Source organism: Sapajus apella, unplaced genomic scaffold (genome assembly GCF_009761245.1).
Source record: "Sapajus apella isolate SASKATOON/1434 unplaced genomic scaffold, GSC_monkey_1.0 scaffold62, whole genome shotgun sequence".
Taxonomy (NCBI): domain Eukaryota; kingdom Metazoa; phylum Chordata; class Mammalia; order Primates; family Cebidae; genus Sapajus; species Sapajus apella.
This window is the reverse complement of record NW_022437002.1, coordinates 18,815,508-18,835,198: the sequence shown is the minus strand read 5'-3', so window position 1 is coordinate 18,835,198 and position 19,691 is coordinate 18,815,508.

Genomic DNA, 19,691 nt, shown 5'->3' with positions numbered 1-19,691 from the left:
AAGGGGTCTTATAATCAGCTATAAAACTCTTTCCCAATGGGCTTTTCATGGCAAGGAGCCTGGGGAGTCAGTCTGCAGAAGTCAGCCTCCCAGCAAAGGCAGTCTGGCAGGGAGGTGGCACGAAAAGCCAGCAATTAGGCGGACTTGGAACTCAAATCTCAGAACTCAGATCACAGGTGCTGACTCAAAGAATGATAAGCCATCACCATGGCTTTGTTGTCCCTTCTGGCACCAGAGACCAAGCCTCCTCCTCTGCTGGGGAAACATCATGTACAATCCTACTGATAGGCAGAGAAGGCAAGACGATAGTACAATGAAAGATCTCCAAAAGTGTGTTCTCTATTGGTCTGTCACACCTCCTGATATTTCACATTTGTGCTTCATTTTATTGGATTGGGAAAATGAATGTGCCATTTAAAAGGCAAGTCACTTGAGTCAGAGAATGAAGGGACATGATGAGCTATCAACAGAATTCCATTATTGATGGTGAATTCATTTATCAGCATAGTTTCAGCCTGGTCATATGATGGAGTGTTTCAGTGAGAGCCTCAATGGGTTCCCACCTGATGAAAGAGCCATGGCTCCTAGCAAGGACCACATAGGATTCACCTGGGAAGTGAATAGGGCTAACCTAGAAGATGTTGAGTGGGTAGAGTGGACACTGGTTGAATGACTCCCCAGCATCCATTCCTTGTTTCCCCCTTCCACCCAGTACCATAAATTTACTAGCTTCAGATTGCCCTCACCCTCAACTTCAGTATGTGCTTATATTTATTTAACATAGTCTGCATTCATCTTGCCCACAGTAATTGATTGTTGCAAGAATAGGCACATGACCAGAATCAGCCAATCAGGGCAAATGAAATTCTATTTCCAGTATTTAATTTAAGCTATCTTGAAACAGACTTTAATATTGAATTTGAACCTAAAGCATGTAATCTCAGAAGCCATCAATGTGGGAAGAGGCAGACAAGAATGTACTCAACACCATAGCAACAGAACTGAGAAATATACAGAGAGGAACTAAATATCAGTCACATTGTTTGAACTCCTGGATCAAGCTTCACCTGAATCTAGAATTAGCTTTGACTTTTTATTTTATTTTATTTTTTAGACTCAGGGAGTACATGTGCAGATTTGTTACATGCTATATTGCGTGATGCTGAGGTTTGGGCTTCAATTCACCACCCAAATAGTGAATTCAATTCATCACCCAAATAGTGAACATAGTCCCCAATAGGTAGTTTTCAACCCTTGCCTCTCGTTTCCTCTCCACCTTTGGAGTCCCCAGTGTCTGTTGTTTCCATCTTTATGTTTATTTGTCCCCAGTGTTTAGCTCCCACTTACACGTGAGAACATGCAGTTTTCTGTTTCTGCATTAATTCACTTAGGAAATTGACCTTCAGCTGCATCCATGTTGCTAGAGAGGATATGATTTCATTCTTTGTTATAGCTGTGTAGTATTCCATGGTATATATGTACCACATTTTTCTTATCTGCTCCACTGCTGATGGGCACCTAGGTGGATTCCACATTACTACTGCAGATAGTGCTGCAATAAACTTGCAAGTACAGGTATCTTTTTGGTAGAACAATTTGCTTTCCTTTAGGATTGCTGGGTCAAATGGTAATACTATTTTCAGTATTTTGAGAAACTTCCAAATGCTTTCCACAGCGGCTGAACTAATTTACATTTCCAACAACAGTATCTAAGTGTTCCCTTTTCTCTGCAACCTTGCCAACACCTGTTCATTTGAGAGATTTTACTAATAGCCATTTTGACTGGTATGAGATAGATAGCATCTCATTGTGATTTGATTTGCATTTCTCTGATTATTAGTGATAAGTATTTTTTCATATGCTTCTCAGTTGCTTGTATGTCTTCTTTTGAAAAGTGTCTGTTCATGTCCCTTGCCCACTTTTTGATGGGGTTGTTCATTTCCTGTTGATTTGTATAAGTTCCTTATAAATTCTGTATATTAGTCCTTTCTTGGATGCATACCTTGAAAATATTTTCTCCCATTCTGTAGGTTGTCTGCTTACTCTGTTGATAGTTTCTTTTGCTGTTGCTTAAGTTTAATTAGGTCCCAATAGTCAATTTTTGTTTTTGTTACATTTACTTTCAAGGACTTAGTCATAAATTCTTTGTCTAGGCCAATGCTTTGACTCTTTTAATTACATGAGCCAACAAGTCCCCTTTGTTTAAATTCAATCCAAGTTGGGTTTTCTGCTGCTTGAAACCAAAGTATTCCTATGTGATATACTAGGGAAAACCTGAGAACATGGGAAAGCCTTTGTTAAGTTGGGCTGAAACATATTTGGGGGTTACCTTGGGACAAACTGAATGAAATTAACCTGGGAAAGGACAAGTGGGATTGTCTTGGTACATTTTGAGCAGTGGGGCTTGCTTGGGAAATACTGAGGCGGGTCATAGAGAAGTTCTAAATGGTATTAGCCTGGGCAAAGCTACCATAAGATGGGAGCAAGCAATGATCTGGATATGGTGAAAGAGGGGCATAGTTTAGAGGAGAAGCAGATTATCCGAGACATTATCAAGCAGAAAACACAAAGGAGAGGAACATGTCAGGAAACTGGAGTGTCAAGAGCAGCGTTAGTATGGAGCTTCCATAGAGGGTTAGTATGAAGCCTAAGGAGACTAGGCTTTGTCTTCTAGGCTGCAGGTAGCCATGGAGAGGGTCTTAAGTAGAGGAACAAGGGTGATCAGAGGTGAGGTCCAGGAAGATCACCCCCTCTGTATGTGCGCAATGACTTGGGCTGGTGGGGGTGGGGCATGCAGGAGGCTTGGAGGGGAGAAGAAGCTATCAATGTACTGATCTTTGTGGAAGCTGACAAACCTGGACAGGGAGGTGGCAGAAGGCATGACTCAAAGCTGGAGGGGGAGGAGGAGGGAAGGGCGGTGCCAGGGGGCTGGAGCTCAGCCTGGATTGGCAGGGAGTGAGAAGTCAGAGGAAGGATGAGCGGATGGATGTTGTGTGTGCTTCAGAGGTCCTACATAGCTTCTCCTGCCAAAAATATAGCCCAGGACTCGTGTTCTATTTGTCATACACCCTGCTGTCCACCCCTTGGCTGAAATCTGGCAGCCACCCACATTCATAGGGCAAAAGACAAGTCATCATGTGACCAGAATCAGAGGCTAGTCTTCAGTCAACTCCCAAGTCCTGATCCTACTAGCTACACATCCCTGGCCTTCTTGGCAGTGTGATTAGTGGAAGACAAAGTTCTTAAAAGCTTCTATCTAGTAGTCTTAGTTCTGCTCTCAAGGGACCCATAGAAACTTCAACTGTGAAAAAAAAAAAAGAAAGAATAAAAAAGGCTTGTAGGTGACCCCCAGTCCATTAGTGTGCTGGAACAGGCTGGCACTGGCTCTCAAGAGCAGATTGTGTGCATCACTTCCCAACTCTAGGTTTGGTGTCACATTAGCAGCTTGAAATTGGCCATCATAGGACTATTTAATATTTACATGACAGAAATTGGCAAATGCTACAAATCCCACTTCCCTGAGAAGCCAGTTGTTAAACATTTCCAAAACACCATTGATCCTAACCCCTAGGCTGCAGAGATACTAGAGCAGCTCTCCTTGACCACTGGTAGTTGCCTAAGAGACCACCATTAGACAGGCCTGTAGGGCAAGACTGGAAGGCTCCCTTTCAGACTCCTTGGGAAAAAAATCTTTAGGCCTTCAGCAAAGACTAATTCCCATGTGTCTAAAGAGGTCTGGGGCTATGGGAGCAGGGAAGGGAGGGCACTGAGGAGATGGGCACAATGAGACCACCTCTATCCAGGTTCTTCCTAACTGGTCTCTTCCTCCAAGATGCCACCCTCCACATGCCTCCAATTCAGAAACACCGATTAGGCCAGTCTTCTAAATCTGCCTCCACAGTCTACAACTCTTCTTAGCTGCATACAATTTCAACCTTGTAGCAGTTATTTGTCTTATCCTTGTCATATCCTTATGAAAGGAAAATAAATCTTGGACCCCCCAAATCACTAAGCTAAAGGGAAAAGTCAAGCTGGGAACTACTTAGGGGAAACCTGCCTCCCTTTCTATTTAAAGTCATCCCTCTGCTCACTGAGATAAATGCATATATGACAGCCCCCTTTGGAGGGGCTAATCAGAAACACAAAAGAATGCAACCATTTGTCTCTTATCTACCTATGACGTGGAAGCCCCCTCCCCACTTCAAGTTGTCCTGCGTTTGGCCTTTGCTTCGAGTTGTCCTGCCTTTCCAGACCAATCCAATGTTTATCTTACGTATGTTAATTGATGTCTCATGTCTCCCTAAAATGCATAAAATCAAGCTGTGCCCTGACCACCTCAGGCACACGTCATCAAGACCCCCTGAGGCTGTGTCACAGGCACCTGCCTCAACCTTGGCAAAATAAACTTTGTAAATTAACTGAGACCTGTCTCAGATATTCAGGGTTCACATTTTGGTAACCATGTAGGGATTCTGAGTGGAGGTGCCCCTGACCTTTGACAAATCTCCTATCAGTACTTGGTACCAGCTTGAGTTATCTTTATGGCTCAAACCAACAGAACAATTTGCTGAGGCCTGGAAGCACCCCCTCAGGAAAATCCCTGATCTCCTAAAATTTGGTTGAGATCTAAAGTTTATTTTTCAGTACAATTTTTTTGTTGTTGATTATTTTGAGTTTTACTTGCATCCAACTCAAGGAAGGCAAGTTTTTCTGCTTCCATGATGATGAAAGACAGGTAACTGCTTTATGGAGTTTGAGCTCTCTTCCTTTTCTTTTTTTAGAGACGGGTTCTTGCTATGTTGCCCAGGCTGGAGTGCAGTGGCTATTCGCAGGCACAATCCCACTACTGATCAGCAGGGGAGTTCTGACCTGCTTCATCCCTCCTTAGGCAACCTGGTGGTCCCCCTCTCCCGGAAGGTCACCATATTGATGCCCAGCTTAGTGCAGACACCCGCTCAGCATAGTACATTACAGCCCAAAATTCGTGGGTTCAAGCGATCCTCCCACCTCAGGCTCCGGAGTAGCTGAGACAACAGGCACGCGCCACTGCACCCGGCAGTTTGAGCTCTCTTCTAAGAGAGAAGACAAATTTGAGTTTTTTCCTGCTTCAAGGATGATAGACAGCAGTCTTCTACACAAAGGTGGTGTGGTGGGGGAAGAAAACAGCCGGCAAAAGGGGAAAGAAATGATTTTTATTTTGACTACTTAAGGGTCTTTATTTACATAACAATGTCACATTTTTGTTAGCCAGGCCAAACTGAAATAGCAATGTCTGTCAACTCAAACTGTAGTTGCTTAGCTAAAGTTCTGCCTCCTCTTTTTCCACCACTAAAGCCTGGATTTGTTTCCTAAATCAAGCCCTTTCTGGTTTGATACTTGGTACTTCTGAAATAGCAGCAATTTGTCCTACCAGAAATATGATAATGAGATTTAAAAAGATTTTTTTAAAGGAACTCAGTGGATAAAAGTCAGCTTAATAAGTTAGCTTTTAAGCTAACATCCAAGATGTGTGTCTGTATGTGTGCATGTGTATGTTTGTATTTAAAAGGCTGTCGTATTTTTGTTTTTATGTTTTTTCTCTCCTAGGACCTTGTCTTTTTTTTTTTTTAAGCAAACTTTTTCTTCTCAGTTGACTGAATTCTATTTTCTTCATTTACTTCTGCTGTCTCTCCTTTCTCTTGCACCCTCTGATGCATGAGGGACCTAAAATAATTTATAATAGCCTGGAGTTCCTTAATGAAAATAGAGAAGGCACCAGACTCCCAATGGGGAGAAACCTCTGTTTTTCCTTGTGGACCCCCAAGAGTGTAAACAGACAAGTTTGTCTCAGCTCTTAAACTGCTTGATTTTGTATTGTGTTATCTAATTTTTTTACTAAAATAGTTGTTGCAAGAGAGTGCTACTCTTAGGTTTTTAAGGAAGAGTGTAGCTTATACACTTAGATATGTCACTTCAAAAAAAAAATTAAGTGCACTGTAAAAGCATCACGTGGCCTGATAATAAGTCTCCCCTTTTGGAGACCCAGGATTCAGTGTGGGCTTGCCCAGAGCTCAGAGATCCAGTTAAAAGATAGGTAGTCCCTATCTAAATAAAAATTGGTCTCCTATACAATCCTATGACACATTTCTATAATTTTATGTTTGATTTGGCATCCATCTTTAATTTTTCTCTAGCACCACTAGACTTTTTCTCTCTGTACTTTAACAGGAAAATTTTGCTATCTGATTTTTTTATCTAAGAGTTTTCTCCTTCAATACACAGATTTAGGGCTGTTTAGCTGACCACTGCCAGGGTAATAAAACAGTTTATCAAGAGTTTGCAAGTCTAAGGTAGGAGAAAAAAAAAGGTTTTAGGAATCTACAAGTTGTATTTCTATCAGTATGCCTCATATGATTATGTATTTATATGTTGTGTACACAATGTTTTACTATTGAAAATACATAAAAGAGCTCAAATTAAAGACAATAAAAGCACTTGAATCAAAAGGAAAAAAGAAAAGACTAGTTAAATGCTTTTTCAAGTTTGCATGATTAAGTAAAATCTTTAATAAATAAGCTAGCTTTAAAATTATTGTTAATGCTAGAAATGTCTTAAGAATTGCCAGCATACATTTTTGTTTACATTTATTAATCAAGCAATTTCATACTTATCCCTGCCAAATACTATAAGTTGTCAAAATTTGGCATAGAGTTACAAAACTATAAACCCAGAACAAAACAGAATGATCTTTGCTTGTGTAATTTTAATAAATAAGACATTGATATTGATTTAATGAAAATTATTTAGTAAGATGACCAGAACTGAATCTCATGGCTTTAGGCAGTCTAGTCCACAGGCAGTAAAGAGGTTCATTTTGGGAATCATTTTTGTTTCAAAGCTAAACTGTCAACTAAGTTCCTCCCAAAGTTAGTTCAGCCTATGCCCAGGAATGAACAAGGATAGCCTGGAGGTTAGAAGCAACCTGGAGTCAGTTAGGTCAGATCTTTTTCAGTCTCAGTTATAATTTTGCAATGGTGGTTCCACAAGTTTACTCTAAATGATGACTATCACAGTTTTTATAAGTAATCTAGGTAAATGATTAAAATAAAATAATTAGGTAAATGTAATAGAAAAAAATACTTCTAGACAAACTTGTCATAATTTAGAATTTAAAGTTAAATTAAATAATTGATATTTCATTATTTGGGTATTGTTTAATAAAAATATATTGTAGAAAAAATTCTTTATTTTAAAAAAGTACCCCTTTTAAAAAGGTGAACAAGTTTTGTCTAATTCAAAGCTTATTTAAAGGTTATATATAAAGCAAGGTAAAAAAAAAAACAGGAAATAAGGGAGATGTGAAGAAAGTTATAGAAAAAACAGGTACTTTTTTTTGGTAAGAAAGCTTAAAGAGAAATAATTTTAAATGAAAAAAAAAATTGTATGGCAAATTTAGTCCTAGAATAAAATGACAGATTGTTTAAAAAGGGGATGTTCAGGACAAACCCAAAAATCGATGAAATGTCATGAATGGTCTGTGTGTCACAATAGGAGCATTTTTAAAAAAAAAACAAAAATTTTTCTATGATCAAGTTGTCTATAATTAAAGGGAAATTATAATGGTCTTTCTAGAGATTTGGCTTGAGGTAAGAAAAAAATTATACACTAAATAATTCATTAAAGCAATGAAATTTTTCTAAGAGATTGATTTACTCTTAATATCTAAGAGATTTTAATTTTTTTAACCCAAAGTTCAACCTTTATTGAATCTCACCATTTTCTATTTTCTCTCCCCTTTTAAAGGGCATGAAATACTAATGCTCTCCTTCAACTCAGTCTCAGCTCACAAGTTTTCTTCCTGAGATCTGTTTTTTATGGCCTGATGCTAACAATGCTTTCTTAAAGGTCTAAAGGAAATGTTTTCTTCCAACATAATATTCTGTGTGGTGCAGAAGGTCTTTTCTTTTGCCTTTTGGTAACTGGCCTAACAGATGTTATGGTTTACAGAAACAATTTCTATGCCATTATTATTAAGTTTTGGTCTGCTTAGACAGATTTTTTTTTTATGTTTTTTAATTAAGGTTATTACTACATGCTTTTAAAGTACTTGTGGCATTACAGGGCTTTGATTCCTGGGTCTAAAAAGGACATCAAGTCCTGCTAAATCTTAAACACTGACAGCCATTAAAGCTTCATCTTCAGACCCAGTAGAAGACATCAATCAAAATAAAACGCATTCCCGGGACATGCTGGGAGTAAGACCGGCCCTTCAGTTTGCATAGGAGCTGGGTGAGGCCTGTGACTGCTGGCTTTCCTCCACTTCCTTGAAAACCTGAATGACTTAGCAGAGGCAGCCATAATCCTCCTAGGTATACAACTCCCATGACCTGGGAATCTCACCCCAGCCCCCAAAGCAGCCACAGCAAGATCCACCCAAGGAGAGTCTCGGCTCAGACACACTTAGCCCCGCCCCCACCTAATGGTCCTTCCCTACCCACCCTGGTAGCAGAAGACAAAGAGCATATAATCTTGGGAGTTCTAGGGCCCCTCCCACTGCTGGACCCCCTCCACACTGCTATAGCTGATGCTTTCTGGAAAGCACCACCTCCTGGAAGGAGGCCAACCAGCACAAAGATAGAACATTAAACCACCAAAGCTAAGAACCCCCATGGAGTCCATTGCACCCTCCATCACCTCCACTGGAACAGGCACTGGTATTCATGGCTGAGAGACCTAAAGAAGGTTCATATCACAGGACTATGTGCAGAAACCCCCAGTACCACTCCAGAGCTGGGTAGACTTGCTGAGTAGCTAGATCAAGAAGAGAGATAACAATCACTGCAGTTCGGCTCATAGGAAGTCACAACCACACGAAAAGGAGGAGAGTACTACATGAAGGGTATACCCCATGATACAAAAAAATCTGAACAGCCTTCAGCCCTAGATCTTCCCTCTGATAGAGCCCAACCAAATGGGAAGGGACCAGAAAACCAACCCAGGTAATATGACGAAACAAGTTTCATCAACACCACCCAAAAATCACACTAGTTCACCAGGAATGGATCCAAACCAAGAAGAAGTCCATTATTTACCTGAAAAAGAAATTCAGGAGGTTAGTTATTAAGCTAATCAGGGAGGGAGCATAGAAAGGTGAAGCCTAATGCAAGGAAATCCAAAAAATGATATAAGAAGTGAAGGGACAAGGCCGGGCGCGGTGGCTCAAGCCTGTAATCCCAGCACTTTGGGAGGCCGAGGCGGGTGGATCACGAGGTCAAGAGATCAAGACCATCCTGGTCAACATGGTGAAACCCCGTCTCTACTAAAACTACAAAAAATTAGCTGGGCATGGTGGCGCGTGCCTGTAATCCCAGCTACTCAGGAGGCTGGGGTAAGAGAATTGCCTGAACCCAGGAGGCGGAGGTTGCGGTGAGCCGAGATCGTGCCATTGCACTCCAGCCTGGGTAACAAGAGCGAAACTCCGTCTCAAAAAAAAAAAAAAAAAAAAAAGAAGAAGTGAAGGGACAAGTATCAAAGAAAAAAATTGGCCAAAAAAAAAAAAAAATCAGGCTGGGCATGGTGGCTTATGCCTGTAATCCCAGCACTCTGGGAGGCCAAGACAGGTGGATCACCTGAGGTCAGGAGTTCAAGAACAACCTGGCCAACATGGTGAAACCCTCTCTATTAAAACTAAAAAAATTAGCCAGGCGTGGTGGTGATGGGTGCCTGTAATCCCAGCTACTCAGGAGACTGAGGCAGGAGAATTGCTTGAACACAGAAGGTGAAGGTTGCAGTGAACTGAGATCATGCCACTGTACTCCAACCCTGGTGACAGACTGAGACTATCTCCAAAAACAAAGAAAAGAAAGAAAAGAAAAAACAATCAAAAATTCAGGAAACATTGGACATACTTTTAGAAATGTGAAATGCTGGCCTGGCACGGTGGTTCACACCTGTAATCCCAGCACTTTGGGAGGCTGAGGCAGGCAGATCACGAGGTCAAGAGATCGAGACCATCCTGGCCAACATGGTGAAACCCTGTCTCTACTAAAAAATACAAAAATTAGTTGGGCGTAGTGGCATGTGCCTGTAGTCCCAGCTACTCGGGAGGCTGAGGCAGGAGAATTGCTCGAACCCAGGAGGTGGAGATTGCAGAGAGCCAAGATTGTACCACTGTACTCCAGCCTGGCACCTGGCAACAGAGAAAGACACTGTCTCAAAAAAAAAAAAAAAAAGGAAATGTGAAATGCTCTGGAAAGTTTCAGCAATAGAATTGGAAAAGCAGAAGAAAGAAATTCAGAGCTCAAAGACAGTCTTAAAACTAATCCAATCAACAAAGACAAAGAAAAAAATAAGAAAATATGAACAAAGCCTTCAAGAAGTTTGGAATTGTCTTAAATAGCCAAATCTAAGAATAATCAGTGTTCCTGAGGAAGAAGCCAATTTAAAAGCTTGGCTTTTATATGTTTATATTTGGGGAAATAATCAAGGAAAAGTTCCCCAGCCTTACTAGAGACCTAGACATGCAAACACAAGAAGCACAAAGAACACCTGGAAAATTCATCACAAAAAGATCTTTGCCTAGGCACATTGTCATCAGGTTATCCAAAGTTAAGATGAAGGAAAGAGTCATAACAGCTGTGAGACATAAGCACCAGGTAACCTATAAAGGAAAACCTATCAGATTAACAGCGGATTTCTCAGCAGAAACCCTACAAGCTAGAAGAGATTGCGGCCCTATCTTCAGCCTCCTCAAACAAAACAATCATCAGCCAAGAATTTTGTATCCAGCAAAACTAAGCATCATATATGAAGGACAGATACAGTCCTTTTCGGACAAACAAATGCTGAGAGAATTCACCATTACCAAGCCATCACTACAAGAACTGCTAAAAGGAGCTCTAAATCTTGAAACAAATCCTGGAAACATATCAAAACAGAACCTCATCAAAGCATAAAGCCACAAGACCTATACAACAAAAATACAAGTTAAAAGCAAAAACAAAAAACAAACTAAAGTATGCAGGCAACACACAGCACGATGAATGCAATGGTACCTCACATTTCAATACTAACATTGAATATAAATGCCCTAAATGCTCCACTTAAAAAACACAGAACCACAGAATGGATAAGAACTTACCAACAAACTATCTGCTGCCTTCAGGAGACTTACCTATCACATAAAGGCTCACATAAAGTAAATGAGTAGCAAAAGGCATTTCATGCAAACGGACACCAAAAGCAAGCCAGGGTAGCTATCTTTATATCAGACAAAACAAACTTTAAAGCAACACTGGTTAAAAGAGACAAAGAGAAACATTACATAATGTTAAAAGGTCTTGTCCAACAGGAGAATATCACAATTCTACACATAAATGCACCTACCACTGGAGCTCCCAAATTTATAAACAATTACTAATAGACCTAAGAAATGAGACAGAAGCAACACAATAATAGTGGGGGACTTCAATACTCTACTGACAGCACTAGACAGGTCATCAAGACAGAAAATCAACAAAGCAGCAATGGATTTAAACTATACCTTGGAACAAATAAACCTAACATATATATGAACATTACATTCAACAATTCCAGAATACACATTCTATTCAACATCATATAGAACTTTCTCCAAGATAGACCATATAATAGGCCATAAAATGAGCCTCAATAAATTTAAGAAAACTGAAATTATATCAAGCATTCTCTCAGACCACAGTGGAATAAAACTGAAAAATCAATTCCAAAAAGAACCTTCAAAACCATGCAAATACATAGAAATTAAATAACATGCACCTGAATGAGCATTGGGTCAAGAATAAAATCAAGAAGGAATTTAAAAATTCTTTGAACTGAATGACAATAATCACACAACCTATCAAAACCTCTGGGATACAGCTAAGGCGGTGCTAAGAGGAAAGTTCATAGCCCTAAATGCCTACATAAAAAGTCTGAAAGAGCACAAACAATCTAAGGTGAGTCCTAAAAGTCTTTCCTCTATTCTGATGTCACAATCTCTAAAGTTATCAGAAACCTGCCTGTTAGAGTTTTATGGCTGATTATAAAACTACCTTCTAGAGAAGACCAAAGCAAAACAACAATTGTCTGTGGATGGCAAAAAGTTTTAGGGCAGTCATAGCCAAATATGCAATTGACAAGGAAATTTGTGCCACTGTGGCACACAATACTTTAACATCATAATTATAATTATTACTGGTAATGTCCACTAAGTCATATCAGAATTATAAGAGTTTCCCATAATTTTGGAACACATACTAATATCATATTTATACAAATACAACCCAAAGAAAACTAAACACCATCTCATATTTGACAATTCCTCCTATATATATATCACAATTCTACAGTGATATATATATATATATATATATACACAAATATACATTCTATATATATATATGCGGGAGGAATTGTCAAATATGAAATTGACATATACATATATATATATATACGGGAGGAATTGTCAAATATAAAATTTTGTTTGTTTGGTTGATTGTGAGAGACAGAGTCTTGCCCTGTTACCTAGGTCGGAGTGAGGTGGCATGATCTTGGCTCACCACAACCTCCACCTCCAGGGTTCAAGCAATTCTCCTGCCTTATCCTTCCAAATACCTGGGATTACAGACATGTACCACCACTCCTGGTTAATTTTGTATTTTTAGTAGAGAGGGGGTTTCTCCATGTTGGTCAGGCTGGCCTCGAACTCCTGATCTCAGGTGATCCACCCACCTTGGCCTCCCAAAATGCTAGGATTATAGATGTGAGCTGCCATGCCCAGCCAATTTTTATACCAAATAAGCCAAATTATGTCATTTTTGGACTTTAGGGAACCTAATATCTTAAAGAATTAACTAGGTCAGAAAAATACATAATTTATAACTTGATTTTGGAAAGTTTGTCAACTATTAAACGTTTAAAACACTTGATGTCGCAGGTTATTGTAAAATAAGTTATCCATTTAACCAAAGTGATAACTCAAGGATTTAAAAAAAAAAAGCAAAAACCTTCATTTTTTGGGAGAGGAGACTTAAATTTCTAAACAATAAGCCCTAATAAAATAGCATGAAGCCACTTTTTTTTTGAAATTTTATAAACAATCTACAAAATTTTACTTTTAACTATAACTTCCATAAGCCTTTTATAGCCTTTATAACCTTTATTAAGGAGTCAGTAGTGCTTCAAGAAATTCTTGTTAATCTGACTCAGGGGCCCACATGCTGTTCTTACATCAGTGTGCCTTTGACATTAATGCTTAATTTATAGAGAAGCTGAACATATTTTATCTCTTAAAATTGGCCCTTACAATCTCACATGCCTGCCTCTTTCATTATAGTCCCTGGGACTTAAGGAGTTGAATAGCTTTAATTTCAGCAGATTTAAAGCAGACAGAAAAGAAAATAGAGAAAAAAGGGAACTTAGGAACGCTATAGTTTGCAGGTTGACCTTAGGGCTCTTTTTCCTTAATGTAAATGTGCACAAAGACCATATTATTTCCATTTTACATAAACTCTGACAAGTAGAGGTGCCATAAAACCTACAGAGGGGGGCATGCCAAGATAGCTGAATAAAAGGCAGCTCCAGAAAGCAGCTCCCAGAGAGAGAGCTGCAGAAGCTGAGTGGTCTCCACAATTCCAAACGAGGTACCAGGTTCATTTTGTGGGTCTGGTAGGACAGTGGGTATAAACCAAATAGAGCAAGTTGTGGCAAGGTGGGGGCACTGCCCCACCCAGGAGGAGTGTGCAATCGACCAGAGGACCAGGGGAGCTCCTCCTCTGAGACTTCGGTTCAGATACAGCGCTCTACCCAAGCCCTCTACAACCCACAGAACAGGGTATCCTCGCAGGGCTGAAAAGCCTTTGCGAGCTGCCTGAACAGGGCAAAATAGCAACTTTGGCCCTGAGGCTGTCAGCATAGATCTAGGCAGAAGCACTGGCTGACGTCAAGAAAGACAAAAAGCCGGTGGGACAGAGCTACCCACCCCCCAGTAAGAAGGGGAATGGAACATAGGGAAACAGCCCAAACAGCAGGATGGGTCCCCCTACCACTGCACAAAGCCCAAAAAAACTCACTCCAGAATTAGGCACCCAGAACATCAGTTAGAGAGCGACCAGGAACACTCCAGCTCAGTGGGCAGAAGGGAAGCCACCATTACAGAAACCGGCCTAATTTTCCTGAGTAAATAAAAGACGCAGCAGCGCCACTGAATCTGTGGCAGCCCAGCAGCGCCTCCGCAGGCAGACAAAGGAAAGGCTGCCTCCCCAAGCAGCTACCTGAGATCAAAACTATATAAATCCAACCAGTGCAAGAAGAATGAAACCATCAAAAACCAGAACGTCTTTCCCCCACCACAAGTTCACAACTCCTCACCAGCAAGGGAACAAAGCAGGACAAATAAATTTGACAAATTGACAGGAGAAGGTTTCAGAAGGTGGGTAATAACAAACTTCTCTGAGTTAAAGGAACATGTTCTAACCCAATGCAAAGACACTAAAAACCTTGAAAAAAGGTTAGATGAAATGCTGACTAGAATAACCAGCTTAGAGAAGAACATAAATGATTTGATGGAGCTGAAAAACACAGCACAAGAACTTCATGAAGCATACACAAGTGTCAATAGTCAAATAGATCAAGCAAAAGAAAGGATATCAGAGATTGAAGATCAAATCAATGAAATAAAATGAGAAGATAAGAAAAGAAAACAAAGAGTGAAAAGAAATGAACAAAGCCTTCGAGAAATGTGGGATTATGGGAAAAGACCTAATCTACGCCTGATCGGTGTACCGGAAGATGATGGGGAGAATGAATCCAAGCTGGAAAACATTCTTCGGGATATTATGCAGGAGAAATTCCCCAACCTAGCAAGGCAGGCCAACATTCAAATACAAGAAATTCAGAGAATACCACAACAATACTCCTCTAGAAGAGCAACCTCAAGGCACATAATCGTCAGGTTCACCACGGTTGAAATGAAGGAAAAAATACTAAGGGCAGCCAGAGAGAAAGGTCGGGTCACCCACAAAGAGAAGCACATCAGACTCACAGTGGATCTCTCGGCAGAAACCCTACAAGCTAGAAGAGAGTGGGGCCAATATTCAGCATCCTTAAAGAAAAGAACTTTCAACCTAGAATTTCATATCCAGTCAAACTAAGCTTCATAAGTGAAAGAGAAATGAAATCCTTCATGGACAAGCAATTGCTGAGGGATTTTGTCACTACCAGACCTGCCCTGCAAGAGCTCCTGAAGGAAGCACTAAACACAGAAAGGAAAAACCAGTACCAGCCACTGCAAAAAAGAACCAAATGGCAAAGATCAACCATGCAATGAAGAAATTATGCCAATGATATGTTTATATCAAAACAACCAACCAGTAATAAAATGGTAGGATCAAATTCACACATAATAATATTAACATTAAATTTAAATGGACTAAATGCCCCAATCAAAAGACACAGACTGGCAAATTGGATAAAAAGCCTAGAACCATCAGTGTGCTGTATTCAGGAAACCCATCTCATGTGCAAAGATACACACAGACTCAAATAAAGGAATGGAAGCAGATTTACCAAGCAAATGGAGAGCAAAAAAAAAAGCAGGAATGGCAATCCTAGTCTCTGATAAAACAGACTTTAAACCAACAAAAATCAAGAGACAAAGAAGGGCATTACATAATGGTAAAAGGATCAATGCAACAAGAAGAGCTAACGATCCTAAATATATACGTACCCAATACAGGAGCACCTAGATACATAAGACAAGTCCTTAATGACCTACAAAGAGACTTAGACTCCTGCACAATAATAGTGGGAAGACTTTAACACTCCACTGTCAATATTAGACAGATCAACTAGACAGAAAATCAACAAGGAAATCCAGGACTTGAATGCAGAACTAGACCAAGTGAACTTAATAGACATTTACAGAACTCTTAACTCCAAATCCACAGAATATACATTCTTCTCAGCACCACATCGCACTTGCTCTAAAATCGACAACATAATTGGAAGTAAATCATTCCTCAGCAAATGCAAAAGAACAGAAACCATAACAAACTGTCTCTCGGACTACAGTGCAATCAAATTAGAACTCAGGATTAAGAAACTAACTCAAAACTGCACAACTTCATGGAAAATGAACAACTGGCTCCTGAATATGGTCTGGATAAATAATGAAATAAAGGCAGAAATAAAGATGTTCTTAGAAACCAATGAGAACAAAGATACAACATACCAGAATCTCTGGGACACGTTCAAAGCAGTGTCTAGAGGGAAATTCATAGCAATAAATGCCCACATGAGGAGAAAGAAAAGGTCTAAAATCAATACCCTATCATCAAAATTGAAAGAGTTAGAGGAGCAAGATCAAAAAAACTCAAAAGCTAGCAGAAGACAAGAAATAACTAAGATCAGAACACAATTGAAGGAGATAGAGACACAACTCTTCAAAAAATCAACAAATCCAGTAAAAGATCAACAAAATAGATAGACCACTAGCCAGACTAATAGAAAAGAGAAGAATCAAATAGATGCAATAAAAAATGAAAAAGGGAACATCACCACCAATTCCACAGAAATACAAACTACCATCAGAGATTACTACAAACAACTTTATGCGCACAAACCAGTAAATCTGGAAGAAATGGATAAATTCCTGGACACTTGTACTCTCCCAAGACTAAACCAGGAAGAAGTTGAATCCCTGAATAGACCAATAACAAGGGCTGAAGTTTAGGCAGCAATTAATAGCCTACCAATTAAAAAAGCCCACGTCCAGATGGGTTTACAGCTGAATTCTACCAGACATACTAAAAGGAGCTGCTACCATTCCTCCTGAAATTACTCCAAACAATACAAAAAGAGGGAATTCTCCCCAACTCATTTTATGAGACAAATATCATCCTAATACCAAAACTGGGCAGAGACACAACTAAAAAAGAAAACTTCAGGCCATTGATGATGAACATCAATGCAAAAATCTTCAATAAAATACTGGCAAACAGAATGCAACAGCAAATCAAAAAGCTTGTCCATCACGATTAAGTATGCTTCATCCCTGGGATGCATGGCTGGTTCTACATACATAAGTCTATAAATGGAATTCACTACATAAACAGAACCAAAGACAAAAACTACATGATTATCTCAATAGATGCAGAAAAGGCCTTTGACAAAATTCAACAGCCTTTTATGCTAAAAACCCTCAATAAACTAGACATCAATGGTATGTATCACAAAATAATAAAAGCTATTTACAACAAATCCACAGCCAATATCATACTGAACGGGCAAAAACTGGAAAAATTCCCTTTGAAATCTGCCCTCTCTCACCACTCCTATTCAATATAGTATTGGAAGTTCTAGCCAGAGCAATCAGGCAAGAGAAAGAAATAAAGGATATTCAAATAGGAAGAGAGGAAGTCAAATTGTCGCTATTTGCAGATGACATGATTGTATATTTAGAAGATGACATCATCTCAGCCCAAAATCTCCTGAAACTGATAAGCAACTTCAGCAAAGTCTCAGGATACAAAATCAATGTGCAGAAATCACAAGCATTTCTATATACCAATAACAGACAGCTAAATCAAAAGTGAACTCCCATTCACAATTGCTACAAAGAGAATAAAATACCTAGGAATACAACTAACAAAGGATGTAAAAGACCTCTTCAAGGAGAACTACAAGCTTGCTCAAGGAAATAAGAGAGGACAAAAACAGATGGAAAAACATCCCATGCTCATGATTGGGAAGAATCAATATTGTGAAAATGGCCATACTGCCCAAAGTAATTTATAGATTCAACGCTATCCCCATCAAGCTACCAATGACCTTCTTCACAGAACTGGAAAAACCACTTCAAACTTCATATGGAAACAAAAGAGAGCCTGCATAGCCAAAACAATCCTAAGCAAAAAGAACAAAGCTGGAGGCATCATGCTGCCTGACTTCAAACTATACTACAAGGCCACAGTAATCAAAACAGCATGGTACTGGTACCAAAACAGAGACATAAACCAATGGAACAGAACAGAGGCCTTAAAAACAACACCACACATCTACAATCATCTGATCTTTGACAAACCTGACAAAAACAAGCAATGGGAAAAGGATTCCCTGTTTAATAAATGGTGTTGAGAAAACTGGCTAGCCATGTGCAGAAAGCAGAAACTGGACCCCTTCCTGACAACTTAAACTAAAATTAATTCCAGATGGATTAAAGATCTAAACATAAGGCCTAACACCATAAAAATCCTAGAAGAAAACCTAGGCAATACCATTCAGGACATAGGCATAGGCAAGGACTTCATGGCTAAAACACCAAAAGCAATGTCAACAAAAGCCAAAATAGACAAATGGGATCTAATTAAACTCCAGAGCTTCTGTACAGCAAAGGAAACAATCATTAGAGTGAACCAGCAACCAACAGAATGGGAAAAAATTTTTGCAATCTACCCATCTGACAAAGGGCTAATATCCAGAATCTACAAAGAACTAAAACAGATTTACAAGAAAAACAAACAAACAAACCCATTCAAAAGTGAGCAAAGGATATGAACAGACACTTTACAAAAGAAGACATTGATGAAGCTAACAAACATATGAAAAAATGCTCATCATCACTGGTCATTAGAGAAACGCAAATCAAAACCACATTGAGATACCATCTCACACCAATTCGAATGGCGATCATTAAAATTCTGGAGACAACAGATGCTGGAGAGGATGTGGAGAAATAGGAACACTTTTATACTGTTGGTGGGAGTGTAAATTAGTTCAATCATTGTGGAAGACAGTGTGGTGATTCCTCAAGGACCTAGAAATAGAAATACCATTTGACTCAACAATTCCATTACTGGGTATATACCCAAAGAATTACAAATTGTTCCATTATAAAGGCACATGCACACGTATGTTCATTGCGGCACTGTTTACAATAGCAAAGACCTGGAACCAACCCAAATGTCCATCATCGATAGACTGGATAAAGAAAATGTGACACGTATACACCATGGAATACTACACAGCCATAAAAAACAATGAGTTCATGTCCTTCGTAGGGACATGGATGAATCTGGAAACCATCATTCTCAGCAAACTGACACAAGAACAGAAAACCAAACACCATATGTTATCACTCATAGACGGGTGTTGAACAATTAGAATACGTGGACAGAGGGAAGGGAGCATCACACACTGCAGTCAGTGGGAAGGGCTGGGGAGGGACAGTGGAGGTGGGGAGGGATAATGAGGGGAGAAATACCAGATATAGGTGATGGCCAGATGAAGGTGGCAAACCACCTTGCCATGTATGTACCTATGCAACAATCCTGCATGATCTGCACATGTACCCCAGAACCTAAATTACAATTAAAAAAAAAAACCTACAGAGTACTTACAAGGGTTCATTCTCCTTGTTTCCTCCACATTCTTAGATTATTTGTTTCCCACATGTTTTCTTAAAAGGAAGAACTGAGCTGTGGCCAAGGGTTTTTGTGTGATAGAATGATGTGTGCTGCTTGTGGGTGGGACTCCACAGGGTGTCACCACTGAGTTGTTTCCAACATCTTACCTGTCTCAGTTTCTCCCTCTAGATGTCTGTGACCTCTGAGAGGGTTCAAAACACCAGGTGATCAACCCTTATAAGCATTTCCTGGATGTACAAGGTAATCTCTGATACCCCCAAAGCCAAAGAG